The following is a 9062-nucleotide window of genomic DNA, read 5'->3' on the forward strand; positions in this document are numbered from 1 at the left end:
CAACTAAAAAAACAAAAAATTCAACACATCACATGTATACAAAAACACACCCACACATACATAGACACCCACTTTGCAAACTTCCATGTTTTCATGAATTCTACTCATTTCTATATACACAACACAAACAAACCTTCATAACATAATAACATGGGATAAATTCTTACCTTTTTCTCCAATCTTCTTCACTCAAACATGTTGTCATATTGAAGAAAAAAAGGGTTCTTCCTTCCAAACAATTGCACCATGTTGTAGAGGATACCAATTTAATAGGAAAATCACAAGATACAAAATTTTGGGGGGAAGATTTTTGATGGTGATTTTTCACCATCCATGGCCGAATATGCTCCCCATTTTTGCTCTTCTTGTTTTGTTGCTTCTCTCTTTCTTTGCTTCATGAATATTCTAATAGATATGGACTACTTATATAAATTTTTGCACATGGAAAATTAATTAATTTGGTTGGGCCATAATGCATGGCCGGCCACCCCATCTCTTTTGGGCCTAAATTTTACTCTTTAATTTTTGAGCCAATGACTTATAATTTAAATTTTGAAATTCCGAAACTAATTTTTAAAATTCCAATTTTTGCCCTCGCCTTCCTCCGTATTTCCACATTAATAATTTTCATGAACACCACACATATGTTGAATAAAATAAAAATATAGCCTTATTTCTTACAAGTCAAAATTATTTCAAATTTCCAACGCAAAAAACACGGGATGAAAAATTTGGGATACGTGTTATGATTTGAAGTCCGGTTTGATATGTTCCCAGTGATATTCGAAAGAAATCCCGATTTGACTATTGTTTCGATTTTGAACTAGCGGTTTGTTTGATTATCCCATTGGGTCTTTGTAACGTTGCATTGCATAGGTTTCCCACGATTTTGCTTGTACATTTTGTTGTATGCTTTCCCCACCGAGCCCCGGCCGGTATATGTGTATGTGATGTTCCCCCGGATTCTGATCGCGGATGTGATGTTGCCGCGGATTCTTGACCGCGTATCCGATGTGCCGTGATTCTGATCCGGGTATGTGATCTTGCGTCGGATTTTTGGGCCCGCGGTATGTCGGGTTTCCGGAGATATGAAATCTTCCAGGACGAAGTGTTAGGGCGCCATTGACGGCGGGCGACCACTTTTCAGCTCTTGCCTCGTTTTGTCTTTTGAAAATAAACATTTTGGCATTGGATATGCACTTATTCTCTCGGACTTCGTTTTGATTATGACTCGGACGCTTACGTATCTTTCGCTTTGCATACTAAGTACATATTCGCTCGACCCTTCGGGGTCGTTTCATGCCCCCGGAAAACGCTGCGTTGATCCGCCAGCCTAGGCACCTATCCGCTGTTGGAGAGCTCCTTTATTTCGGGATTCTCCCCGTTGTGTATGTATTTGTGTATTCGGGGGCCGGGGGGGGCCCGCCCCCGTCTATGACCGTTTTGTTTAGCCCGTAGACAAGATGGGGTTATGAAGCTTTGTTCGAGCGTTGTGTGAGGCGTTTGGGGGGCCCCATCCCCGGGGCCCCTTGTGGCGTGTATGTATTTTTATACGTTATGAAAGATACCCTTTGGCCCTCAGGCGATATATACTTGTATGCGCGGAACCCGTATAGTTATATATGTATGAGTCTTTTTAGCGAATCCAAGGAGCGCGTAGGGTCCCCCGCCGGGCCCCAGTCACGCCCCGGGGGGGGTACGGGGGACGAGCGTCGTCCTCGGTGCCCCGTCGTGTCTGGAGCTTGTTTATCGGTTTTTACCCTCTGGGGAACCCAGGGGCTTTTATGTTATTTTTCCTTCGACAGATCGGCGATAGACCCCCTTTTTAAAACTTTATCCGACGACAAGTTTGGATGCCCCCAGGGGGGGCCCCGCCTGGGAAACCCCGGGGGGGGAACCCCGGGGCCCCGGGGGTTCTGGGGCCCGTCCGACCCCGTACGGGTTCCCCGGGGCCGCCTTACCCCGGAAAGAGGGTTTTTGGGAGCGCCCAGGGCCGGGGGCGGGGGGGCCCCCGCCCCGGGCCCCCCGCCCCCCGGGCCCCCGGGCCGGGGGGCGGATGAGGGGCCTGCGAGGGGGGGCCCTGCCCTTGGTAACCCGGGCCCGGTTTGGAAAGGGGGACCCCGATCGCCCGCGTTTTCGAGGGCCCGTGTTTTTCCCCACATGTAACCCCCGAGCGGTGGGCCCCCCGCGGAGGACCTCTTTTTTTTTCGGGAGAGGAGCGTCTTTGGGCTTGTTAAGGCCCCGAGCCGAGTCCGGGGACTAGCGTCCCGTCACGATGTGGCGGCAACCGGCGAGCCCCGGATGGCCCGGGAGGGAGGGCCCCCCGCCGTGGGGCGGTTCCGAGGCCCTTGGCCACCCCCCCGAGCCGCGGACCCGGGGAGGACCCCCCCCCGGGGGGCGAGCGCCGGGGGCCGTTTGGAGTTTGATTGGCGTATGCGTTGCTTATGTACCCAAAAGACGGCCCGGATCACCGGTAGGGATCGGGGGATATACTTGGTTGATTGTTTGGTGATGGGGGCCCGGGGGAGGATATCGCAGGGGTTTCGGGCACTCCCGGGGGGAGGACCGCACGGGGGGCATCCCCGACGGATTACGATGGGGCCCCCCAAGAGGGCCGACCCGCGGGATATTCTGGGGAGCCCGGGGGGGGGCCCCCAAAAGGGGCGCCCCCCCGCCCGCGAGGACACCCCCGCCCCCCGGACCCCGGGTGAGCGGGGATTGGGGGAGCAGTCGAGGTCCGGGGCTTCGGCTCCGATGGACATGGCCCCCCAAAAGGCCACCCCCCCCATGTCCCCCTAGGAGACGCCCCGGGGGGGATGTCTCGCAGGGGATTTTTTACCCGTGCGCGGGGCCACGAGAGTTGTCCACCGGGGGGGGGGGGCCCCCCCCCGGGGCCGTTTGGGTTCGTCTTCACCTTCCGTAGCTATACGCCCGGGGGGCGGGGCATGCCGACCGGGGGGGCGAAGCCGGGGGGAGCCCCGGTGGGCGGTCCTCGAACCGCCTAGTTTGACCCAAGGGGGTCGAGGCCCACCGGAGGGGTTGGGGTAATCTGACCCCTTTTGGGTTTGGATTGAGTTGAATGAGGTGAAAACGAAAAAAACCCCCCGGTGCTCAGAGCCCCCGTGGGTTAATTTAAAAATTCGAGGAGAATGTTCTGGGGGGGGAGGATGTTATACCCCGTTTTTTGTACATTGGGACAACCCGGTTTAACTATGGAAAGTTCGGGACAAAACCTTTCCCGGATGAAAGTGAGACTTTTGACCTTCGATTTTATTTGACATAAGTTGTTCTGAATTTGTTGGAGGAACACTTAGGAAAATTTGGGCCCAAAAATGGAAAAATTTGAAATTTGGGAATCATGCAAAATTAGGCCCTTTGGCCGTGTGACTAAAAAAATGGTCCCAAACATTTTGTGGCCAATTTTAAGGGCCCAACACTGTGTGTCCAGGTGTATAACCCTTTGGAAGTTTAAAAGATGATTCAAATCATCTATCCTCACTACACTTAGAAAAAAAATAAGAAATTGAAAACAACAACAGAACCTCTCGGCCAAGAACCTTGAAAAACCAAGTCCAAATTTAGCCATCCCGAAAATATTTCTTTGATGAAAATCCACTAATTGGATGTCCACCAAGTATCGTGGAAGTGTTGTTGGAGTGATCAAGCCCCAGCTAGTTTTCATTCTACTTGAAACCCTAGCCTATTTGTGAAGTTGAAGAAGAAAGGTAAGATTTAATCTTGTTTTATGTGTTATGAATGGTGTATGCATGTTGTAGTATGTCAAAATGGAGGAAATTCATGAAATATGGTATGTTGGAAGTGAGCCGTGTGTATGGTGTGTTAGCCGTGTGATGTGTGTGTTGTGTTTAAGTGATGAGTTAAGTTCTATGTAGCATATTTAGTTGTGTAGTGTGAAGGAAAGAATGAGAATCATGATCATATGTATATGCGTGAGTGTTGGTGAATATGGGTCATATTATATGACAAGAATGGATTAATTCTATTTAGTATGTCGGTTGTTGTCGTTATGAATTCTATGTTGACAAAGAGTTTAATGATTCGAATCGATGTTGTAAGTGTTGCGGGATGATTTGAAGGTCATTGTGCATTTAATGTAATTTGTATATTTATGAGAATGACATTGTTAGAGGTGAATTGTTGGTGCAAATCATGATTTGGAAATGAGGAAGGTGTCATAGTTGAGGTTCTCGGGTTTGGGGGCAATTTCGGGTGCGTTGGAGTATTATTTGGGATGTTTGAAACATTGTATGAATTGTTTAAGATGTCTTTGAATATTGTTGGCATGGGTTCGGGTTGGTATTTGAAGGTATAAGCGTTGATGTTGGCTTGAAGGTAAGCCGTTGAATTGAATATAATGAAGGTTGTTGAATGATGTAAAAGAGGGTTATTTATGTTATATTGCTTTTTGGGTTGATTATTGATGTTGCTAGTTTAGTTGTTGGTGTTGTGTTGTTGATTTAGGCGAGTTAAATTCTCGGGGTTGGTCTATTTACGAGTGAAAGTGCGCAAATTTCGTAGATTAAGTGCTAGTTTGGAATTAAATGCCCAAATGTGCTATAGCTAATGTTTGGCATTATGACGTATTTGTAGACCTTGGGGAGCCCGAGGCATAGGTTGGATTAGCTTGAGTTGGACTAGCTGAGAGCGTACGAGGTATGTAAAGCTTACCTTTCTTTCTTTTGGCATGTCTTAGAGATGGCTAAGCTACGATATGTTATGAGCCTTGGGGGTAATTCTACTCGTAAAATCCGAACATGTTTATGATCCATATTTGCTTTGTGATGTTGGTATCCTTAATATGGTCAAGCTATGGTCCGTATGTCTTTGATATGATTGGATTTGAAATGCCGTGTAAACGGCTTGTTCCGAAAGGATCTTATGTCTAAAAATGTCGTAACTTTCATGGACGAACCGGATTGCTTTGATAAGTTCGCAAACAATTCTTATTTGTTACTTGATATTCGTATTCTTAATGTGGTCGAATTATGATCCTTATGTCTTTTTATGATTAAATTTTCTAAGGTTGCAAAGAGTTCTATTTTTCAAAGAGATTTGTTTTCAAAAGAGTTTTGTTCCTAAACGATTCCAAACTACGAACGCCCGTAACTTTCAAGAAAGGGCTCGGATCGTTTTAATATTTTCGCAAATGACTTCATGACGAGTAAGGACTTTAATTTTCATAAGTAGGCCCCGAGGTTGGGTTACGCTCGTCCGTGGGTCCCGCGACCTTTCTATGTTTGGTTCTACCGACCTATTTTTTGAAAGAATTTAATATGACAACCTTTCCGAGACCGAGTATGATTACTTATTTATCCGTTAAGTCTGAAATAGGGATTTTTATGCATGTGATTTGGATACGTGGTTATGATTTGAAGTCCGGTTTGATATGTTCCCAGAGTGATATTCGGAAGAAATCTGATTTGACTATTGTTTCGGTTTTGAACTAGGTTTGTTTGATTATCCCATTGGGTCTTTGTAAGCGTTTTTGCATTGCATATGGTTTCCCACGATTTTGCTTGTACATTTTGTTGTATGTCTTTCGCCGAGTCCGGCCGGTATGTGTGTGTATGTGATGTTGCGTGGATTCTTGACCGAGTATGTATGTGATGTTACTTGCCGAATTCTTGACCCGCATGTGATGTTGCCGCCGGGATTCTTGACCGCGGTATGTGATCTTACCGCCGGATTCTTGACCGGTATGTGATCTTGCCGCCGGACTTTTGACCATGATATGTCGGGTTTCGGGATATGGAAATCTTCGAAGTATGAAGTGTTATGGCGCCATTGACGGGCGACCACATTTTACGCAGTTCTATGCCGTTTTTGTCTTTTGAAATTAAACATTTTGGCATCCGGATATTACTGCGGCTTATTCTGCGGACTTCGTTTCGATTATGACTCGGTATTTGCTTATCGTATCTTCTCGCTTTTGCATACTCGACATATTCCGTACCGACCTCCTTTCTTGTGGCCGCGTTTCATGTCGCGAATGCAGTACGTACGATTCGGTGATCCGCCGGTCTAGGACACCTATCCTGGTTGGAGAGCTCCTTTATTCGAGCCTATATTTTGGTATATATTCTCCCGTTGTATATGTATTTGTGTATTCGGGGGTACGAGCGGGGCTATCCGATCATATGATTCTGTTGATTCATTTAGAGGTCCGTAGACATAGATGTGGGTTATGTATAGCTTTGTTCGGATGCGTTGTGTGAGTTGCGTTTGGGCGGCCCATCCATGATTGCAGCTTTTGGCCGAACGTGTATGTATGCTTTCGATACGTTATGTATATTATGATAGCCTTGCCGGCTTCGTGCGTATATATACTTGTATGCGTCGAGTTGGAACCACGTTCGATAGTTACATATGTATGTGTCGTTTGTATGCGAATCTGGTTAAGGAGCGCGTATGGGTGCCCGGCTCGGGCACTAGTCACGGCTTTACGGGGGGGTCGTGACAATTTCTTAAATACGTACATTCCTAATGTTCGAGTCACCCTCTTTATTCCTCGTATTAGGATTATCTATTGCGATGAACCAATAATCATAGTTCGACTGGTTTATAACTCACAATATCTTCGAGTTCTTTTCAAACTCTCTGGCTTTAATTCCTTTGCCTCAAATCTTGCAATATAACTTATAATTATAAAGTTAGGGCAATTCTCGCTTACCACTTTTTATACCCCGTACTTGGTACGTTGGAATATTCTAAGTCGGGCCACAAGTTAAGGATAAGGTTGTAAATTTTTTTCCGATTTTGTTAAAAGTGCATAAGTTGCATATTCATCTTTTCATTGGTATGGAATGTTAAGGGTAAATTTGGAATAAGGAAAATTTGGGACCAAAAGATGAATTATGGAAAGCTAGACATTTCATGAAAATTTGGGGCCAAAAGTGAAAATTTGGAAACTAAGAATTCATGAAAATGGCCATATGTGGACATGTGTGTGTGTGTGTGGGCCATGGGCCATGTGTGAAAATTTTATGAGTGGCTAAAAGATGACAAATTAGTCATCAAAATCATTTCATCACTAGGAAAATTCAAGAAAACTTGTAGAAAAAAAAAAAAAAGAAAAAGGAGAGAAAGACATGGAGCATGTGCATGGTCATGTGCACATTTTATAGATATATATATATATATATATATATATATATATATATGGATGACTAAGTCAAGCAAGAATTCATCATTCTCCACTTGAGAAAGTTCAAGAAATATGAGGAAAGAAAAAGAAGGAGAAAAAAAAACGGCCAAGGGAGTGCGAACCGGCCACCCCATGAAAATTGATCATGGAAAATTTGTTGCTTCAAGCTTTTCTACTAATTGGAAGGTCTTTGTCACACCCCGACTTTACTAGGGTGTGATGGGCACCGACCCTCCTCAGAGTCGAGCGAACCCTTAACGTTCGCGCTACTAAAACCTGCCATTTCAAAATTTTTTAAGAAACATGAAACTCTTCAAACAATAATCATTATCTGAAAATGCATACTCTTTTAACATTTACAAATCATCCGCACTTCCCGACTCGCTATCCACAGGACACTGTCTGCAAAGTCTCTAGGATATACACAAATACCATGACATAAGTGCTTGACTCGGCAACACTCCGAACTGAATTGGAGCTCGCCAATCCCGCGGGGACAACTTCTAGCAAGTCTTCTCTTCATGCAGGTGTACACGTGGCATGAAACGCGACCCCCCCCCGAAGAAGGAGGGTCGGTACGGAATATGTGCCGAGTATGTAAAGCATTACCGAAGCGTAAATCGAAAAGTACAACGAGAAAGCAAGTTTAGGTTACACGACATGAATTAAATATTTAAATAAAAAAATAGTCCACCGGACGGCCGCTTCCGGCCTAATAATAATAACAATAATAGTAATAACAACAGTAATAATAATGATAATAATACTAGGAATCCCCTTCGGGTGTGCCGGTTCCGACATACGTCTATCCTGGCCCCTTCGGACATGCCGGTCCTGGAATAAAATTGTTACATCCCGTCTTTTTGCATAATGGAAAAATTCGAAATAATTGTGAATTATGAGAAAGGAGGCTATGTTTGAAATTTTCTTAGTATGTGTATGCCCGGTTATGGAAGTTTGGATGCTAGAATATTGGAGAAGGCCTAAGGGCAAAATTGGAATTTCGGAAATTTGTTTCGGAAATTTTAAGTTGCGATTCATGAAGAATTGGGCCAAAAAAAAAAAATAAGGAAATGAGGCCCAAATTCATAGGCCCAACCGGCCAAGGAAAAGAAAAAGAAGCCAAGCCCATGGGATTAAATTAAATCTTCCATGTGATTAATTAATATAAGGGAGGATGGTTCAAGAATATTCAAGAAAAATCAAAAGAAATCAAGGAAAGAGGAAAGAAAGAGTGCACGGCCAAGGTGAAGGAAGAGAGAAAAAGAAAAGGGAAAAATTTCCTAGTCTTCTACTCCAATCCAAAAATTATAATTTTCATATATTCTTAGTGAGCTTGGGATGCTCTACAAGTTGATATAACTTTCAAGACAAGGAAGCATTTCTTTTGGCAAGAGGAATTGAATTGGAAAAGGTAAGAATTCTTATATTTTTGTTGAAGAAATTATGTATGTATTGTAATATATGAAGAGTGCATGAGGATTTTGGAAGTGTGGTATGCATGTTGGCCGTGTAGTGTGTGTTGTGTGTGTGTTGGCGTGGCCATGGTAGTTGCATGAAGGAAATTGTTCAACTTGTAAGTATGTTGACTATGTTGTTATGGTTCTATGAAGAAAATAGAAGTAGGAAGAACTTGTGTGTTGTGAATTGTTGTGTAGGGAAGCCGTGTGCATGTGTGTATATGTAGCCGTGCATGGGCTTGGTTGTGTATTAAAAATGTGTTGAATTTTATGTTGTGCTCTAGTTGTATTTATAATGAAATTCATACGGGAAATGGAAGTTGAAATGAATTGGATTGAAGTTGGAAATATGTGTGTTAGCCGTGAGCTATGGAAAAGTTGAAACGGTTATGAATTATTTTGTTTGATATGTCAATTGTGTCGTTATGATTCTTAGG

General features: G+C 44.3%; 1 pseudogene; it reads left to right on the forward strand.

Annotated features, from left to right (window-relative positions):
- The window catches only part of LOC132033083 (ATP synthase subunit beta, chloroplastic-like), an 87872-nt pseudogene that overhangs the window by 1157 nt on the left and 77653 nt on the right, over positions 1-9062 (forward strand).

Source organism: Lycium ferocissimum, chromosome 10, assembly GCF_029784015.1.
Source record: "Lycium ferocissimum isolate CSIRO_LF1 chromosome 10, AGI_CSIRO_Lferr_CH_V1, whole genome shotgun sequence".
NCBI lineage: Eukaryota > Viridiplantae > Streptophyta > Magnoliopsida > Solanales > Solanaceae > Lycium > Lycium ferocissimum.